Below are 20,121 nucleotides of genomic sequence, written 5' to 3' on the forward strand. Positions count from 1 at the left end.
GAAATATATACTCTAAATATATACTCTGTGAACTGACTAAATTGAATGGTGGTCAAAAATGTAAAACTTGTATGTGTTTAATGTAAAAAAAAGAGTAAAGGCAGATTTGCTGACATGAGCATTTGACTCTAAAAGGATGAATGCTAGTTTGGTGTGAGAGTAGGGGGGTTGGGCTCTAGGAGCACATAACAGAACAAAATGTCTTGGTGAATCAGTATAGCCTGGGCTAGGCAAAGGGGATTTCTACTTTGTTTATAGCATAGCATTTGAAAGGAGTTTGATGTATATCCATTGAGGCCCTATAAACTGAGTTATTCTGATGAAAGTGACAGCTATCTGGGAACAACATATTCTTATATACAGTATGTGATAGAGTAACTCTAGGGCATACATTTGTATGGTGTTTCACTTAATAACGCATGCACTTTAGACAAAAACTGACACAAACTATTTAATAATGCCTTGGATTACTGTTTTCTATATTTAGCTAAGATATTAATGGCATATGATACGGGTATTTGGTCACACATGCGGGACCACTTGGATTTTTCAGTGTATCGATGACTGAGTTAAAATGAACCATTTTTGGCCATACAGAAAAAAGAAAGACATCATTCTAAACTGTAACAGGTTAATTTTTATTTGTATTCACTTGCAATAAAAACAATTTGTTGTGATTTTGTAAATTACAAAAAAGTACGTGCTTTCCATGATTTCTTTATTTTTTTTTGTGAATTTTTATCTGGGGCGTGTCGCAAAAATCAAATGAAACTTAATGCATTGTTACATTATACAGACAGGAGTAACATGTCTATAGTAACCATGAAATGTCTAATGACATGAAAAACTAACAATGGGTACAGTTTTTCTGTCTCATCCCATTAGCACCGATCTAGACACACCCATTCACATCATGTTATTCATACAGTAATGATCTGCACGAAATTCAAATGTGGTAAACGCCCACCTGTAAGTTCCCTAAGACACAGGCAAAATGACTTACAGGGATTGGGCTATTGTCTCCCCAGGTTTGATAATACATCAATATTCATGATCGCTGAAACTCCATCGCATACAGTTTTTTTTTTTATTCAAACAAAAATTGTCATACAAAATCAATGTATTATTTTATGTCAATGAATGAACTAATTGGTTTTCACATAGCTGTTCCTGGTTTGTCCACATAATCAGGGCACAAAAGTCTGCTATAAAAAGCTTAAATATGTTTTATATGGACCTGCCTCAACATCTCAAAAACTTTAATCAAACATGATTTTCTCAAAAATACAAACTAGGCATGCATGCTATTATTGTGGCATGAAGTTGTTTCACATCTCTAGGATTTGGCATTTGATTGTTACAGTATTTGCATGTACTCCCATGATAGGGGGACCTCTTTCAGGTACTCCAGGTTCCTCCCTAGTCCAAAGACATATAGGCTGAAGGCATCTCTAAATTATCTGTTGTATGTGTGAGAAATTATTCCCTGCAATGGCTTGGCACCCTGTCCAGGGTGCCAAACCTACCCTGTGCCCTGAGGCTTCTAGGATAGGCTCCAAGTTCCCTGTGGCCCTGTGTAGGATAAACACAACATAATATAAATGGATGGATGATATTGTCATGTTTGTTGATGACCTTGTATACAAACAGCCTTATTTTCCATACAGTATCTCTCAATCGTTTTCCTCTCTATAGGACAGTTTTCTCTTATTTCATCCTCTTTAGCAAGTGTTAGAGGCAACTCACCTGGAAATTAACTTTATTTTAATTGAAATTTAGACATAATGGAAATGTAAACGAGGGGATTATTATAATTCTAAAATGTTTCAGTGAAGTGTAAAAAATGACTATGCTAATATTTGTTTAAAAGATGCCTTGAATAGGCAACACAGTGAAGGGTACTAAGAAAATCTCTCAACCATAGCAATCAGTAAGAAAAAGGAGAAGAGTGCTTACTTTTTTGCCAAAAGGGTGCTATTTCCATCCCAAACAAATACCCTACTTGCTTTCAGTTCTCTGACACTTTTAGATTTCGAAAAAGCATGGCAGCATTGTTTAGCTTCATCAGTGCATTAAGACAGCATGCATGTCCTTCTGGATTGTCTAACATTTAGTCCTACATATATATGATCATCAGTTTTTCATCTCTCTCTACTGAATATATTATTTAATAAAGAATTTATTTACAAAAAAAGTACTGGCAAAGTATGATCAGGTCTAAGATGTAAAAATTCCTTCTTGCAAGCTGAATAAAGGCCACTGTTTGATTCATTAAACAAGCACAATGACAAAGGTACCTATTTCTAATATTCTGAAGTATCAGATATATATATATATATACACACATAAAACTGATTTTTTTTTCAGGTTTTCTCATGATCTGGCAAATATCACTGATAAAACTCTTAAGGAGTCCTTGCAATCTCAGAACAATTGTAAAATAGAGCCATTGCAGTGAAAGGCCCTGAAACATTGGAGCAGTTTAGTTAAGTAGTAATGTTTGCAAAATGGGCCTTACCAAAGAGAGGTTCTCTGTCTCTTGTGCAGGAAATTATTTACTGATATGTCCATCACCATATACAGTAACACACCTGGACCTGACTGTCTTCAGTTTGCTCTTTACCAGCTTGATATTAGCAGTGGCAAGATGAGGTGATGTTTTGCTGTTATTGCTAGCACTCAAGGTAACACTTGTGCAGCTGGTTTTGATTTCCTTTTTAATAAAGAGGCTTATGGCCATTGCTTCTAATTGTTTCTTTTTAAATAGAAATCCACTAGCTACAATAACTAGCTACACTAACACCAAAACTTCAGTAATGTTACATTTTAAATCATCCTACAACTGCTGACATCAGTGTTCTTAATTGAAGTAAGATTGTCAGACTGTTCAAATTCAAGTGAGAGTTTTTAAAAACTTCTTAAAACATATTAACAGTAAAAATATAGCTACCAATAATAAGAGAATAGTCAGTTTCTAACTATTTCTAACATCCCCCAGGCCCCCAAATATTTAGTGGGTTTAATGGGAATCAGTAAAATTCTGTTATATACAACCAATAAATATTAGCCAAAAGACCTGACATTTGTAATGTGATAAACTTCTAGCCAGTGTGTTTGTGTATGAGTCTTGTGATTTTTTTCCCCCTCATAATTTTAAGATAAAGCCCTGGTTTCTAAGACACCAACAGAATGCTGCCAAGCAATGCAGCTAACCAATGAACTGAAAGTGCAAAAGTGAGACTCCTGAAATGCATAGCTTCCTCACTTTCAGTAAAACAGACACAAAAGAAAACTTGCATAAACCGTCAGACTTCCCATTTTCTGTTCCAAAGTTTAATATGAGCAAAATGGGGGGATTTGAAAACCTCTCTGTTAATAGAGCCTTTCACAGAGGCACAGGACAAGAAACAAGCACTTTCATTCAGTGCCTTCCAAAATGCAAATGCCCCTGGCCCTTAACACATTTTTATTGAGGTTCCCATGTCACAATATGGCATAGAGCGCATCAGTGTCTGCTTTTGCATGTGCTGCATCAGAGCAGTGGAACATATTATTTTCCAGACAAAAAAACTAGGGTTTTTCCTGAAGTAATGTGTGTTTCAGGATATTCCTCTGGAGCGTTCAGTAACAGTTTATTATATTGTAAACTTTTGCTGATTTGTTTAAATACATCCCCATCCATGTGATATTGATGATAATGATTATCCTCATTGATAAAAAAAAAATAAATAAATCAACTCATGGGTTAATTGTTTCCTTATTCTTATTACTATAATGACAGTAATACACTAATTGAGTACATCTTGCTGATTAGAATAATGGTTTTGTTCTCTTCACACAGGGTCCTTGAAAAAAAATTTAATAAAATGCTATGAACAGTACATGATGGAACTGCAATGCCATAAAAAATAGGATTAAGCAATGGCATAAAAACAGAGTATTTTCTCCCTCAACTCCTTTTCATTGAACCAGGTGAAGTAAAGCATGTAAACAGTTTTTTTAAGGTCACCAAGTTTCCGTCAAAGTCCAAACAGAGGTACTTCACATCAACTTAAACGGGGGCTTTTGTTTTGACTCAAGGCTATTCCTGAACACGGAACTGAATCACAGGTATAGTCAAAAAGTCTCCTGCTCTCTGCAGTCAGTAGATGCACTGCCTTGCACACTAATGAGCGTGAGGCTGTCACAATGTGCAAACCAAAAGCAATTATGTTCTTATCTGGGCTTTGCAAATCCACTCTGCTCTTCTAAGTTAAGGAAAAAATGCAGACTTTGATCACTTCAACTTTCACTCTTGCCCTTCGAGCTCTTCATCCCAGTGAGCTTAGCAAAATTTTCATTACCTTCAAAGAGAGCAACTTCCCAAATTGGATTTAACACACTTATTGATAGATCAAAGTTCCTGCATGATTGCATTAGTATTTAAAAGCCACTCATATGGAAAGTCCTGTTTATAGAAGAGTGCAAGTGCCTGATCATCAGATTTCTTAAAAACAGTTATAATGTAATTTTATGATTCTTAAAAACTTAAAGGCAATTTAATCAATATCCAAGAATCAGAGATAACCTTTTCTACAATAGCATGCATATTCATTTTGGCGAGGTATTATACTGTCATACAGTTGGCATGAATTAAATGGATTGTTTATTCCAGGAATAGCAGAAAACTCAAATCTGACTTCTAAGCAAGATATATGTGAATTATTGCATTCCTGGAGCTTGCTACATATTAATATGTACATATTAATATGTGAATCTCTTGTATGATATTTTGAAGAAAATTTCAAGTCATTTAAGTAGAAAAGTGAAAAAAGTGCAAAAATTCAAATTTAACATGAATTTGAATCTATGAATTTTCATGAGCCCTTTCCAGGGACATGACCCATTTTCAATAAATGTTATTCTGTGCTTTCCCTACAGTGCCACATTACCTATGAGAGAAATCATTTTGACATATTTTTTGAAGCTCAATTTACAAAGCTCAAAATAAAGTGTTAGGTGTGGCTTCCAGAACAATCTGTGAAAAAGCTGCTGGTTCCAGATTTCTGTAATCTTTAAGATACCCATTGATTCAACAAACTACTTGAGCATCTTGCAGTCAAGATCTGTCTCCCAAGCTCTCCCTCCTTCTCTCTCCCTCTCACAATCTCTCTCTCTTTCTTACACACAGTTATACACACAGTGCCTTTTCATCATGCCTGGATGACACACTTCCTTTACTTCCTTTGTATGAACATGGGTTTCTATAGAACCGAATATTACTCATGTATTGACAAATGACATAAGATATTGTCTGCTACATTCCTTGGCCTGTCTATTTCTTCTCATCTTTGAAGTTTTTGTCAGGAGTACACAATGAATACTTGTTGTTCAAACCAGCCTGATTGCTCAGCTGTACACAGTCAATAGATGAGAGCAGAGTTGAACAAAAGGATTGTCAAAATACCGTTCTTCTGTTTCCTATAAATGAGTGGGCAAAAATTGTTCACACTGGACATATCATGTAATTTAAAAAGCTTGACCCTAAAAATAATTACAAAATAATAAGAATGTATATGCATGTTTTTGTTTGAAATGTGAAACCACTGATTAGTACTGAAAGTGGTATTTACAGTAAGCTACTACAACAATGTTCTATGAGTGATGTTCATCAATAGGTACAGTACAACAGCCAAGCTCAACACACTGAGCAGAGGATGAATAAGTAATGTACAATAAATGAGAAAGGTCACTGATCTCTTTCATCTGAGTCACCACAAGTCTTCTGAGTGTCGCAAACATCTGTTAAGTATGCATGCTAACAGTAGCCCCACTGGACTCTTTGTTATTCACAAACACTTTGGTTGACATAGTAGTTCAAAAAGGTAGAAGCAAATTATGTGGTTGCCCTGAGTTATAATTAACATGTTAGCTTATGATATCTATATTCTGAATTCTGGTTTGATGTGCATGTTAAACAGGGTGGCTGCTGTTAAACAGGAAGTGTCCAACCAGGACATCTAATGGAAATAGAAGACAAAGGGTTTTACTTTTTTATGTAATAAACCATATCATTTATATGTGTTATCAGTTTAGAAAAGTTATTATCAAAAAATTATAAATAATTTATCTGATCCACACTTGCCAAATTTCATGTATGCAAGGCATTTACTGATGAATTGACTACAGTATTCAATAAAACAATACAGGAAAAAAAATAATTGAGGGATTCAGAAATAAAAGTGCTGTCAGTCATTCGTAGCATAAAATCCTTTGTCAGATGAATGGTGACGTACGAGATGTATCTTTTGTAAGCTAATCACAGAGAACTTGGCAGGAGTACGATACAGCTGACAAACAAATAAAAAGTGTTTAAAGCATTAATTTAAACCAATTTAATTTAACAATTTATTAAAAGTCACATTTTGTGTAAGAGATGTTTCATGGAAAGTGTAAATGATGCAGATATCCTTATTTTTCAGTGTGAGAGAAGCTTTAATGAAGGTATCATTTCAGAAAAGTTCCCCTCTGCTCTGTAATTTCCTTTCTCACTTTTCAGAATATAATTTTCTTTATGTGCAATTAAGATATATACCACACTGATTAGTCATAACATTAAAACCACTGACAGGTTACATGAATAACACTAATTATTATTAATTATTATTATGGTAGTGATACCGGTCAAGGGAAGGGAAATGGATTCAGTTTTCAAAGTTGATGTGTTGGAAGCAGGAAAAATGGCCAAGCATAAGGATCTGAACGTGTGGTTTTAATGTAATAGCCGATCATTGTACAGCGGTGTATTTTTATTTATTTTTTTCGTTTCAAATTGGAAAGGTTTAAGGATTTTAAAATAGTTCAAAAGAAAAAGTAAATGTTCAATTCCTTGATTGTATAATATTTAGGATTCTGCACTATTTCTAAGTTCCTATTTAAATGTAATCAAATGTGTGATACTAATCATATTAACTGATCTCTAGGCCTAATCTTTTCTATTGTGTTTAGACAACACACTGATAGGTTTGGTCATTAGGTTTTGTACAAACATTTTAAATCCATGCCAGCTTGCTGTTATGCCAAATGCCACTCTGTTAATAAAACAAAAAGGAGACAAATCAATATGTATGAAGAAACTCTGTAATTTTAGAATGTAAATTCTAAAAAAACTGTTCGATTATATTGTCAGTTGTATAATTTTTAATGAAAATCATACTGAATTAGAACAGAATGCAAAATCGAATTATTTTCATTAGTTCTCACGACTTACATGTAGTAACAGTATGTACTGTATCCTCTATGACCCCTTTCAACAGGGACAGATTGCTATAGTCAGAACATTAAAACACCTCTTAAAAAGTCAAGAACCAACTGTGTGTGCCTGTTATCCAGGATTTCCACATATTAAAAGGTATGAATTATTCAGTACCACAATGATAGACAAAAATAAAGGTTAATTTTCACATTTATGTGAGGGGCAAAGCAGCATGGTGGTTATAAAACTGCTCAGCATAAACCACCAGTGAATATATGCATGGTTAGATGATCAGCTTTCATTGTGCCTATAAGCAGTAGCTATATCCACATATGCATACTGCCCTACTATACAGTAGGTGAAAAAAAGTAGGCCAAAGGAGTAGCTAAGTAGTGCTGTCATATACCAGGGAGATATACCTGGATAACCTATTGCTTCTGCAGAGATTCTGCAGTATGGATACATACTCCATAAAACAAAGGGACTAATGTTGAAGAGCTAAGTGTACAGTAAGTGCTATAGTGACTGACCATTGTTATTTTAAAACATTTGAGTAAACCGTTAACTTGTTGAAGCTTTAAACAAGAAATACATTTTTTTGCTGTCATTAAAACAACATAGGCCACATGACAAAGTCAAATTTGCAGCTGTAGTATGTCTGGATTGTATTCATACTGCACTCATATTCTTATCAGTATGTACTGTTTCAACAGCTGTACTCAGGTACAGTACGTTTCTGTGTTTCTCACTACTGTTCCCAAAGTACCACTGCCTAGCTCATGTTGTTTTCCCTGTTCCCAACTCCCCTTATTCATCTCATAATCTAAAAAACAGCCCTGAAAAATATTAAACTTGGTGCCTAAGAGAAGGCACAACACGATAATTTGCAGGGCGGTGGCTCCCAGAAGACTGAGAAACAAGGCTGTAAGGAAATAGCTCACATTATTGGCCTAGTGGGTTCAAAGCCACCAGATGTGCACAACAGGTGCTGCTATACAATAGATCACAATGCCGTAGGGGTCAGCGCAATGTAAAATGAGAGCACTTACAGTTATAAACATTATGTAAGAATGAGTAGGGTTTCTTGGAACTGACTAAAATACAGATAGCTGTAAATGTTGTCAAGTTGATTTGCACCAGAAGGAGGTCCCTAAGAACATAGCAAACTACACCACACATCAGAACATTTATCAACAGCTTATGGCTGCTTTATAATATTACCTGTTTAGTCTTTACAAAATTAATGTTCCAGCTGCAATCAGCAATGATTGCTAGTAAATAATCAATGCAATCAAACATGCAAAGAATGCAGAAACATTTACATAATAATATAATTTCCCAAAACACATTGTACGGTTTTGCATATAGGCACTAATACCTGTTATCTCCTAATTCCAAAATACCTTTGAACAAGTATGTGTCCAGCCTAATTAACTATTTTGTTTTTTTTGTTATGTCGATTTGTACTTTTTTTTTGTCTGATCACTTATTAAATACTCATAATTCATAGAAATATATAACATTAGGATATAAATGATAGAATTTAGTTTTATCCTTATGAACCCTATTTATGACAAAGCCATATGTGATGGTTATAAGGAAGAAACCTAAGTGGAACCAGACTCAGTAGGAAACCCCTTAGAATAGACCAGAGTAATTTTTCTTAACTGTGTACAGTGTGGTTAAGAAGTACAATTTCATAACCAGAAATTTTGAGACTTGAGTGCAAAATTGTTCATGGCAATTGCAGTCCAATGCCATCTTCATAGTTTCTGTGATATCATCCACAGTAATCTCCAAGCTTACCTTCAGGAATAAGTCAGCTGTCATGTTATATTCCAACTTTTTCCAAATCATTTAAACAACTTTGGTTTATTCATGAGAAATCACTCTCCTCCAGGAATAAAACACACACACACACACACACACACACACACACACACACACACACACACACACACACACACACACACACACACACACACACACACACACACACGCGTCTGCTTACTCAATTCAGTAGAAATATCTCACAGTATTCTGTAGCCTCCTGTGCTTGTGACTTGCATGCCAATTCAAACAAACCTGTCTTTTCCCTCTCAAGTCCATATAATTTTACTTTCATTAAAAGGAACTCATAAGCAAATTTAATCCTTAGTTCAATTTTCCGCCGGTGGATTAGTCGTTTATTGTAACATAGCATTCTGTCTCTCAACCCTGACCCCCAGTCCTCAGGCTCATCTCTCCTTAAAAGGCATCAGCTTGATGCTGAGGCCTTATCTTGGCTCTCTAACCAGAATTAGCCCAGCCTTATCTCATTAAAGCGGCAGGAGGAGAAGAGCCTCGGATATGGATGCTTCCAAGAAGCATTAATCTCACTTGTTGGAAATCTGATTTTGCAGCACAGGAGGCGTTTGTTTGGCGGCACACTTTCCGCCTGCAGCACTCTGCAATAGACTTCCTCTGGTGGCAGGTGAGAAGATGATGGTTATGATCCACACAGTGCTCAAAGCCTGCAGCACTACTGCATTAAATTACCATCGAACCAGTGAACTACTTTCATTTAAAACACATCCTTTTTTTTCATTCCTGCTTTCCATAATCTAAGCTCTAAAACCGTTCAAAGCACATTTGTCCATAGGGTCTACAAGTGCTACGTTGCTATGCATTTTAAATGACTGGATAGTTGGTTTAATGAATTTGTTTCCCTGACTTCATGTGTTTGTCCAACATTTTCAATTGGCTTATGTAAACACTCAAAATATCCCTGTGCTCCAGACCTCTGACTTTTGTTAAAGGCATTGTGGGGAAATAGTTCATCGATTTCTGTGGTAACGTGATTAAAATGGGCTCAACGTGACTTCATTTAAAACCTCTCTACAACAAATATGCTATATCTACAACAAGGGAGCTATAAGTATGGAAAAAAGGAAGCTAGACTACAAGTTTGTGTGTCTCCTACTGTTTATTGTTTTCGTATGTTCCCTGACTGTATGTTTATCCTGACATTTATATTGGAGTCAGGGTTAGTGAACCTAACATTTGGTGCTAGCAGTGTTATCGTGACAAATGATGTGTGATTGCCCGAGACCTTGGGTAAGGATGCCAATCAGGAAAGCTGATCACATAATAGTCGCTGCCATAATCACAGTGAGTGCCATCTGTGATCAAGTCTGCCAAAGGAAAGTCTGGAAAAACCAGAAAAGACAAGAGAAATCACTCAATAGTATAACAATTAGGATAGCAAGTTCTGCAAAGCATTTCATAAACACACATCATGTCACCCTGTGACTTAAAATGCTTAATATTTCACCAAACTCTACACAGTAGTTTTGCAATGAAAAAATGCAGCTCCAAGAATGCAGCAGCTATTTCTTTCTATGCTTGAGTACACTGTAAAATGAATACCTGATGTGAGTTAGTTGTGGTATACCTTGCACTCACCTATAAACCAAAGTCTGGAATCAATTTGGAGGTTGTTAATGTGTCAAGGCTAATGAGGAACTGCATATAAACACTCATGGGTACTTCGTCTTTAGAGGCATATGGAGGTAGAGTTCATAAAACATACCCATCAGATATCCGTCCATTATTTTAAGCATGTGTGAGTTCAAAGGAGCTGCTGGAAAATAAACACATTATAGCTTTGAATAAAAACACCTGGTAATTTAGTCTTGTCCTAAACAAGTGGGAATCAACCGGGGGGGAAAAAACACTCTTAAATCTGTTTGTTGTCATTTAGGTCATTTTGTCATTTATGTTTGTAAGTCATTTACTTCATGCAAGTATTTTTTTTTATATACAGCTTACCATACAGCTTTTAAGCATTTCTCTCTTGAATTTACATGATTAAAACGTGTAGTTTAGTTCTGTGGGATTGAATTGAGTAACATTAAAACAATTTGTATTTTTAGGTAATCTAAAAGTAATAATTTTTCTTAAATCTGACTAATCACTTTTTTTGTGTAATTCATAAATCTTCAGCTCATTTCCCTGCAGATCATTTGCTTCTGTAAGAAGGTGGCTTTAACATGTGGATTTAATTATTTGAAACAGATTTTAAGTAGAAGTAGAGCACCAGAAGCTTTTTTTCTATGCTCGGGAATGAATATAACTGAGTTTCCCAAAAGCTTTGTAGCAAAGTAAAGATACTTTAAAAAATAAATAAATAAATACAAAATAAAAGCATCACTCAGTTGCAATAATCTTAATAATAAACAAACAAACAAACAAACAAACAAACAAACAAATAAATAAACAAACAAATAAGGCCTAGATCTCAAGTACTGTGGATCCAGCAGAATGAAGTCTCTGTTGGTTTGATGATGCTGAGCTTGTCAAGCCACTGACCCATCATGTTCTCTACCCTACTTTTTATTCCTCAGCCTATATAGATATATAGATGCTCTTGGGAGTTACATTCTAATGACAAAACATAGATCACCAAAGGCAGGATGGTTGAGTTGATCAGGGCCCAGGTGTGCACATGGTGTTGCTTGTCAGTGTTGCCTGAAGGTTACTTACTGGAGGTTATTTCCTGGAGCGCAGAACACCTGTGCTCTCCATGCGTTGCATTTGGCTTGGTGTATGAGGTGATTTGTTGTTTTTTGCAGGTTTTGCAGTTTTTACTCAACTGGTCTGATTGCTTTTGCAGTGCTTTGACTCTCAGTCAAATGCTTTATTGAGTTATCAGTAGATAATGTTTGTTAAATTATAAACTTGGAATTAGAAATTGTAAATGTAGGCCATTACTTGATATAAGTAATTAAATGTCAATTACTTTTAATAAAGGATTAGAGCTAAAAACAAATGAAGCACATAATATGTGTCAGACTTGTTTTGGTTTTTGAATGCCAGATCAGATGGCCCAGGAAGAAGCCTGTAATGCATGGTGGCTTACTGCAAACCATGGAGAAGAGGGACACAAAGGCATAGAGATGGTGAGAGAGAAGCAGAGGGAGGGGAAGTTGTCCTCTAGGCAGTTTCAAGAACAATGTCAGGTTTGTTCGGCCTGGGTGAACTCCGGAGAGCTGGCAGCTTTGTCCAGGGTTTCCGCAGCTTTATTCTTTTCCTCTGTCCACTGTCCTCCTCTGCTTACTTCCATAAGTGCTTGTGCAAAGTTCATAAGGCTTCCCTCTGTTTGTGCACCCCATAATGGCAGCCCCATCCTGCTGGCACTTAAAGGGAGTGCCAAGAGACCTGGATTGACACAGCAATGAGTATTCTCAGTGTCTGGATTTGGCAGTCTGAATTCATGATTAAAAAAAACACAGTTTCTGCTAAATCCCTTTCTCTGTCATCTGTAGCAATTTGATGTTTTAGACCAGTGAATAATTCAAGACTTAACTTGTTTGTGTTATTTGTTAACTGAAGATAAATGATGACTAATCAGTTGTTCAGTTAAGATCAGTTGTTTATAATCTAGTGTATTCTTTATTTACACTGACAACGGCACCTTTATTGCCTTTCACTTGCCAGAACATCTGTTGCTCAATTCACACAGGACAGATCAGACTGGTTCATCAGAATTTGGATTAAGTGATTTATTACTTTGATTACAAATCTGAGGTTGGGGCATTTATTAAAGTAAAACAATGGCATACATAAATCTGTAAGACCAGTTTTGTCTTTTTATAGTCAGTTAAACTCATTAACTTCAGACAGAGATGATGAAATTAATGAAATCTTCAAAAGTCAAGCTCACAACTAAGTTCATTGTAATTAATTTAGAATACAAAGAAAAGTTTTTTTGGTGCTTGTAAATGTAATGGGAAGTGTACAGTAATGGTTTTCCAACTAAATGCACCTGTTAGGTTAATGTTTTCTACAGCATATGCGAATAAATAAAATCATGGGAAATACTATGCACAGTTGATGCATAAAATTGATATAGTCTTAATCGTAATAATTATTCCAGAATTATTTCTAGTGCTTTGAAGCTTTTTCAACCCATATCAGTAGAATTCAAGCATGACCCCCTCCCCTCCCCCCGTTTCCAATTTTCCTGTTTCCTCTTCCCTGTTAAACTGTAAGTCGTACACCCCATTCCACATCATATATCATCTTGATTCTCCCCTCACCCTCGCTGCTCCACAACGTAATGGGAGAGGACTGGAGTATTTTTCCCCAGTTTGCTGGTGAGGGATTTTTTTTATTAACACACTTATAGCTATGCTGTGAGTCAAATAAAAATCACATGCTCTTTTGGTTTCTGGTCATGTTCTTATGTTTCCATTGAATTGGTGGCAATTAGTCGAACATAAGCAGCAATTTGCAGCTGTTTGTAGGTGTTAGGAGCAGCAGAGCAGAGTGCAATATTGTGCTCATGTCACGCTCATTTCTGAGTGTGTATATGTGTGTATGCATAAACTTGTTTATGCTATAATTTCTGAAATACAGGAAAGCATTTTATAACTCTAATTTATGCAGTACAATTCTTTCTACAAGAAAACAGCGATTGCAGTAGTTGTAAATTAAACTGTATATATTCTAACATGTTAGATCTTACATTTCTAGAGATATCAGTATGCTTTCTGCTTATGTATAATTTATTTTCTAAACTGTGTCCCTATTCAACATTCCTTCACTGGTGCCTCTCTCTCTCTCTCTCTCTCTCTCTCTCTCTCTCTCTCTCTCTCTCTCTCTCTCTCTCTCTCTCTCTCTCTCTCCCCTTACCCTCCCAGTGCAGTGAATAGCTCTCGGATCAGGCTTTGTGCAGCATGATTGTCATTCACTTAATGAGCTCCTTTGCCAAGGGAGAGGCTCTGGCAACATACGGTTTCACTGTGCCTCCCATCTCGTGGCCGCCTACAGAGCACTTTGTCAGTTCCTCGTATCACACATTCTTGTCTGCATTCTGTTTCCAGTCTGCTGTAATGTGTATCCGTTAAAGGGGTTAGCCAGAGGCAGAAAAAAAAGAAGAGAATGGAGCGAGGACTCGTGAGTAGTCAGAGTTTTCTGTTTTGTGTGCTTTGGCTGAGCTTGTTACAAGTGCGTCAGGTGGGGGATTACTGTACCAGAGCAAGTGTTTTGTGTTTTGGGTTTTTGCACGTGTTGTGTGAGGTGGGTTAGGAAGAAGGGTTAGTATTAAGAGCTAGCAAATGAAGTGATTTGAGGATTTCTTTTTTTTTTACCTTTGGTATTTAGGAATAAAAAAGAAAACTGTTTGGGTTGCATTGTAACTCATTTATTTTGTTGTATCTCATACTGTGTATATCTGTTGCACTCAAGAATGCATGAAATTGTCTCTTTTTGAAAAGTTCCTTAGATTGAATTGAGTGCTTTTGTGCAAAAATGTTACATATACATCCTGCTGGGTTTATGGTTGCAGTTGTTAGAAAGCTTCCTGTGAAGCTGGACTTTCTCAGATAGTCAATCATAAAAGAACAGATAAAAGATACAACAGGCTTATATAAGCACTGGAACAAGAAACAAGTACAGGACATTTTGACTATAACTGCCAAATCTTTAAACAGTCTGTCATGAAGATTTTGTCCAGATCATAGCAGGAAGTTCACGGTTGTAGCTTTCGGCATGGCGCTCTTTTAGTCATACATCTAGAACCTGAAATTCAGTGGTCATGTGTTCAACTGTGGAAATAGAGCAATAGGTAAAAGTAAATAAGAGCTATTCTTTACTCACTGCTCCACTTCAGCACAATTCACCACAGCACTGGGAAATCAAAATCTCCCTCTTTGGTACAGAAAGCAAATTGCCTTTAGGTTTCTATGCAGGGAATCTGGGATGTAATTTTCATTCATCTTTTCTTACCAGTTGCTTTCTGGGAGGTGGCCAACATCTGTCAGATATTGTGTGTGAATGCAGTGATGGCCTTAGTTTCTATCAAATAATCCTGCAGTTTCTGCTGTGAAATTGCTCTCAGCCACCCACCCACTTTAAGCCACTCGAAGCAGATCACAGGCTAACATCATTATTGTCCTGAGAATGGATCCTCTGTGATTCGCAGACTTCAAAGAGACAGAAATAGGAAGACAAAAATCAGAGAAAAAAATTCCCTTTGTGTTCGCAAACACAAGCGCTCATTTACCTGCAATTTAATTATGTGGATTTCCCCTCATTGGTTCTGTCTATAAATCCCAACTCATCTCTCTTACCTCTCTTCTCTTTTTCTCTCTCACATCCAACTTGACAGCGCATCTGTGATCACAGAGCTCTTGTAAAATGTTCTCTTTCATTCTTTACTGCCTTGCATGTGACCTTAGCTGTAGAGACAATTTATTCTTTTTCCTGTAGTGGAACTGTTTTTCCTCAAGCTGAATTGAAGAGCACATCCTTGTAATTTATCCTATATGTGGCACTCAAATAAGTTCATTTTCCTGAGCTGTACAGTGGTCAAGTACAAGTGCCATAACTATGCTAAACTAAAAGATTATTATCAATAGGAGCAGAAATCTGCCTTTACCTGGACATCTGATTATTTGCACCATGTGATTCACGTATGCACTGCTATGTGCCACATGGTGTTATTCATGAATTACGTTATGTTTTTCATGTACATTTGTAGTTATGTAAAATTAGTTCAATAGAATCAAGCGACCAACATTGCAGGAGGCACTGGCAACAATAGGACTCAGATTCGGACCTGAATGTGCCCAGGGTTGATTGTACCCCTCAATACAGAATATCCACCATGGCCCCTGCATCCTGTGTAGTGGATTTTAATCTCCAGCTCAGCCAATAGGTTTTTAATGTGGTTTAGGTCATGGAGCTGGGATGGCACTTCAGTGAAACACTAAGTCATAGTTGACCACTTATTATTCTTAAACCTTAAGATGGAAAATTGTAAATGGAAACATGCTTTAGTTTTATTTTGTTAGATAAATTTCTGTGTGTCTATAATTATGACAGATATGGTTTTGTGAAAAAAATAAGAAAGAAAGCGAGTGCTGTAATGACAGACTTGAGGATTCTATTCAATATCTATTTAGGTTACAACTTGCAGGTTTCCAGTACGAGATTTTATATGTATTTATGTACATAAGTATTTATGTACTTATTTATTTTATTTTTACAGATATCATGGTAATACATTACAGACTGTCAGTCTAGTAATAGACACTCTACACTCAAACTATTGAATATGCTTAAATCCATCATCATTATAAAGTCTAAGAAAGGCAAAGACATATATATACTATAGATATAAGATATATACTTTTGCTCTGAGAGAAAACAATAATTTATTACAAAACTTAGCATAACACCTTTAAATCTTCATAATGCTATATAAATCTAGCTGATGGATAGCATCAATGTCATGCTGACAGACTGAATGGTATTTCAGGACTGCTATAAAGATTTTCTGCAAAAATGCCAATGCCTTGTGCAGCATTTGTTTGTATAAGTCACCAACATCTCAAAAGAAGACAATGAGAAATGACTTTTTACAGGTGATAATGCAGTTTTGAATGCAGTTTAGCTTCCTACATATTGAAACACATTACTATATTCTATGTTATTAACAATACTTTGTAAAATAAATTAATAAAACAAAAGTGGGGATTATGAGTTTCATTCACACTGTTTTATAAATCAAAAGTTAGCTGATAGATGGAAGTTTAACATGCTTCCTACATAATGAAAATAAACTCTTGGGCATTGCAGATCATTTTACTATACATTCATAAATGTTTATAATCTTCACTACTGAAATTTGCTAGCTATTTATCATGAACTAAAACTATATTCATAAACGTTTAAAATGTGTACTCAACTTTAACTGATGAAAGAATTTAGCTTATGTTTGACAGGAGATTAATGATGCACCTTTATTAATCTAATTCATGTTTAGACAGCAGCACAAATAAGAGGAGTAGTATCACAAAAAAGCCTTTACATAAAAAAATAAATAAATAAACAATAGAAAAACAATAAAATAATGTGTATGTATACATGTTGAAGTATATTAATTATAACTGAATATATTTGTCTTGAAAAAAAAAAAATTTGTTGTAACTGTTACTTCATGAACTGCATTCATTTGGAGCAACAGAACTACTGTCCATACAGATTGCTGCTGCCTGGAGTATCTTTGTGTGGTGAAAGCTTAACCTAGACCCCAGGAAAGCCTAATCAATAAAACCAAGTAAAGCATGTTGTAGTTTACTGATTTTGGGAACGTTTTGTATTTGATGGGGCTTTTAAATTGTGTTTTTCCTAGAGTCAGGGGACCTGTCCATCTCTGTCGCCTGCAGTGTAGTTCACTGTGGTCATCAGGTTATTTGTCATCCTGTCACAGAGGAGCTTAGGTCAGGAACTCCACTGTTCATTTATTGTGGCTCAGGCTGTATCCATCAACTTCATTATCCTCTTACTCTCTTGGATGTATCTTAACACCCACTCCATCTTTCTGTGCATTTTTATGAAGCATGCACCAATCTTTATTATTACTTTATTTATCCTTTACTCTCCTTCTTAAGGTTTTTTCTTCTGCTCCAGCTCATTATTGGTCTTCTCCTAAACACACAAGCCTGTTACAAAGGCTGTTGTAATTCTTTGGCCCAAACAAGGTTGATAATCAATGAATTTTTATGTTTTCCAGCAGTGGACTGCTATTTAGGTTAGTAATTTGAAATTAAAACCAGTTTCTATCATAACTGTTAAAAAGCTAGCTGTTAACTAAATACTGCTAAACAAGCTCAAAATGCTAACTTTCAGATCAGAATCTCACTACATAGCTAAGCTAACTAGTTATGTTACTAATTAAGCATCATCTGTTAATTTCATTGGCACTGCTTTCATGTTATTACCAGTTGTTGTTATTGTTTTTTTCTCTTTTCCTGTAAAAGCTACCCTATCATGTTTTTAACTTACTTAACATAATTGAACGAGTTATTAAATTAACCCAAAATAAATGTAATAATCAGTCTGAAAATAAAACTGCATCGAACTGCTTGGTGACGTTAGTCCCAGCCATGGCAGAATTATGTAGTAGAGATCTAAATTAGATTTTCCACTATTAGAGATATTCTAATTATTTTATTCAACTAACATAGGTTATTCCCATCATGAAAAATTCCAACACAAAAGGCAATTTAACAGTGAGGTAGCAGAGGGTAGGAGATGTATCTTCAGCAAGTAAAAAGATCATGTATTGGATAACATGCTGTTCAAACTGACGATAGTTTCTGAGCAATGGAGGTATTACAACAAAATGAGCATTACATTTTTTTAGGGAAAATGCCCCAAGTGCAAAACATTTGGCAAAAGAAGACAGTTTGGAGTGTTAAAAGTGGGTGGCATGGCATGCCTTTGAGCTCTGCCACCAAATGATCTTCACAAGGTGCCTCACACTGTCACTTTAATTTCCCACCTTCCCAGTCTCTTGATTAATGCTTATCCATGGTGCTAAAGGAGTCCTCACTGTGAGCAAGGAAAGTGTAGCGAAGGGAGAGGGATGCCATCCATCTGAAAAGCCTGCTCCAGATTTTCCTTGCCCCACTTTCTATCTTCCTCTCCTCCTTTTCTGGCACCTGTCATATACTGATGTGCTTAGGCAGTGCCAGGACTAGTGTGGGTCAGAGGTCATACTGGGCTTCCCACGCTGGCAGCTTTTAGCCTCCTGCCAACTTCGGCAGGCTCGGGTGTGAGCCTCCGGCACCGAGCGAGGGGATTAGGAAACAGCCAGAGGTCCTTAAACAGGTCTTAGTTCTATGTACATGAGCAATTGCCTGGCAGTTTAGCTGTTTCTGTTTAAGAATCATGCTCAGCATACATTAATGAAGACATTTAATCACCAAGAGGGTGTTAATCTCAAAATATGGTTGTAGTATTGATGAATGTATGATGAACTGAGTATGTCTATAGAGAAGCTTTGTCAATAGCCACTTTTGCTATATAGCATATGGATGAAGTAGTTTGAATCTAAATTGAACGTCTTTCATGTCCGGTCCCATGGTTTACAAGCTGTCCCCAGCCAGATGGCCGTACTGCATCCTGCTAGACACTCAACAATAATGAAGAGCAGCCAAATTCAATTTGATGGAGAAGGCTCCAGTTCAATTAGAGTGGAGTTATAATAGCTCTATCCGAGAGGCCTTTGGCTGATGAAGGCACATGTTAAAACTAGAGCACATTGTCTCAAGACTGTAAAAATACAAAATAAATGGGTCAGTGGTGCACAAACCAGATTTCTTAGTTTCTAATGACTTTTCTGACTTTCACATAGTAGGTATTGGGGGTCAAACAAACTGGCATCAACTTGACAGCAGGAGTGGGACAGAGTTAATCCCATTATCACAATACTCAGATTTGTAGAGCAGTGCTAATACCCATCTGGAAAACACAACCCTCCTACAGAGAAATAAAGGGAATTGACTCCTTCTTGCACATATGTCAATTGTTCAATAAAGTCTTCATGCACTGGTGTTTGATCTATGTTTTCCTGTTGGGATTTGTTAAATTGCACAGCAGATTAAGTATTGGAGAGAAAATAAGTGGAGAGGGATTGATTTGGACTGGGTCATGATTTTTTTCTGCTTGACTATTCACTTGATCAAAAAAGCCATTTGTGCATGTTGTGCATCATATTTCTGAACATTATGAAATGCTGAAGTTTTGTGGGGTCACTTAGATGAATTGGCGGAAACTTTTCTTTTCCACTTTCACAAATGATCATTATGTTATAATTAGTAGTTATTTTTGCTGTTGGATATTTAATTAATTAGAGCCAAAAGGAAAGAATCTAATGAGCTGGGTCACAGCCTGAATTTATTGCAATGTCTCCATTAAGGGTATGTTTAGGCTTGTCATGCAATATTTTGTGTTTCTTTCATGTTCTTTTTTTATATTAAAGTCATACAAAGAAAATGTTCTGTAAAGCTCACATTACATAGATATTTGAGGTAAATACAAACAGATCAGTAAAA

At 36.1% G+C, this 20,121-nt stretch overlaps 1 protein-coding gene across 12 annotated transcripts in view; it reads left to right on the forward strand.

Annotated features, from left to right (window-relative positions):
* The window catches only part of chl1b (cell adhesion molecule L1-like b), a 75,309-nt gene that overhangs the window by 14,872 nt on the left and 40,316 nt on the right, over window positions 1-20,121 (forward strand). For 2 of the 12 annotated variants that reach the window (XM_027146755.2, XM_047813772.1), the window contains exon 1: window positions 13,977-14,173. The exons of the other annotated variants lie outside the window; for them this stretch is intronic. The gene's annotated coding sequence lies outside the window, so the exon portion shown is untranslated. Of the gene's footprint in view, window positions 1-13,976; window positions 14,174-20,121 lie in introns of those variants that run through there. 12 annotated transcript variants of the gene reach the window in all.

The sequence above is a fragment of the Tachysurus fulvidraco genome, chromosome 5 (genome assembly GCF_022655615.1).
Source record: "Tachysurus fulvidraco isolate hzauxx_2018 chromosome 5, HZAU_PFXX_2.0, whole genome shotgun sequence".
NCBI classification, from domain to species: Eukaryota; Metazoa; Chordata; class Actinopteri; order Siluriformes; family Bagridae; genus Tachysurus; species Tachysurus fulvidraco.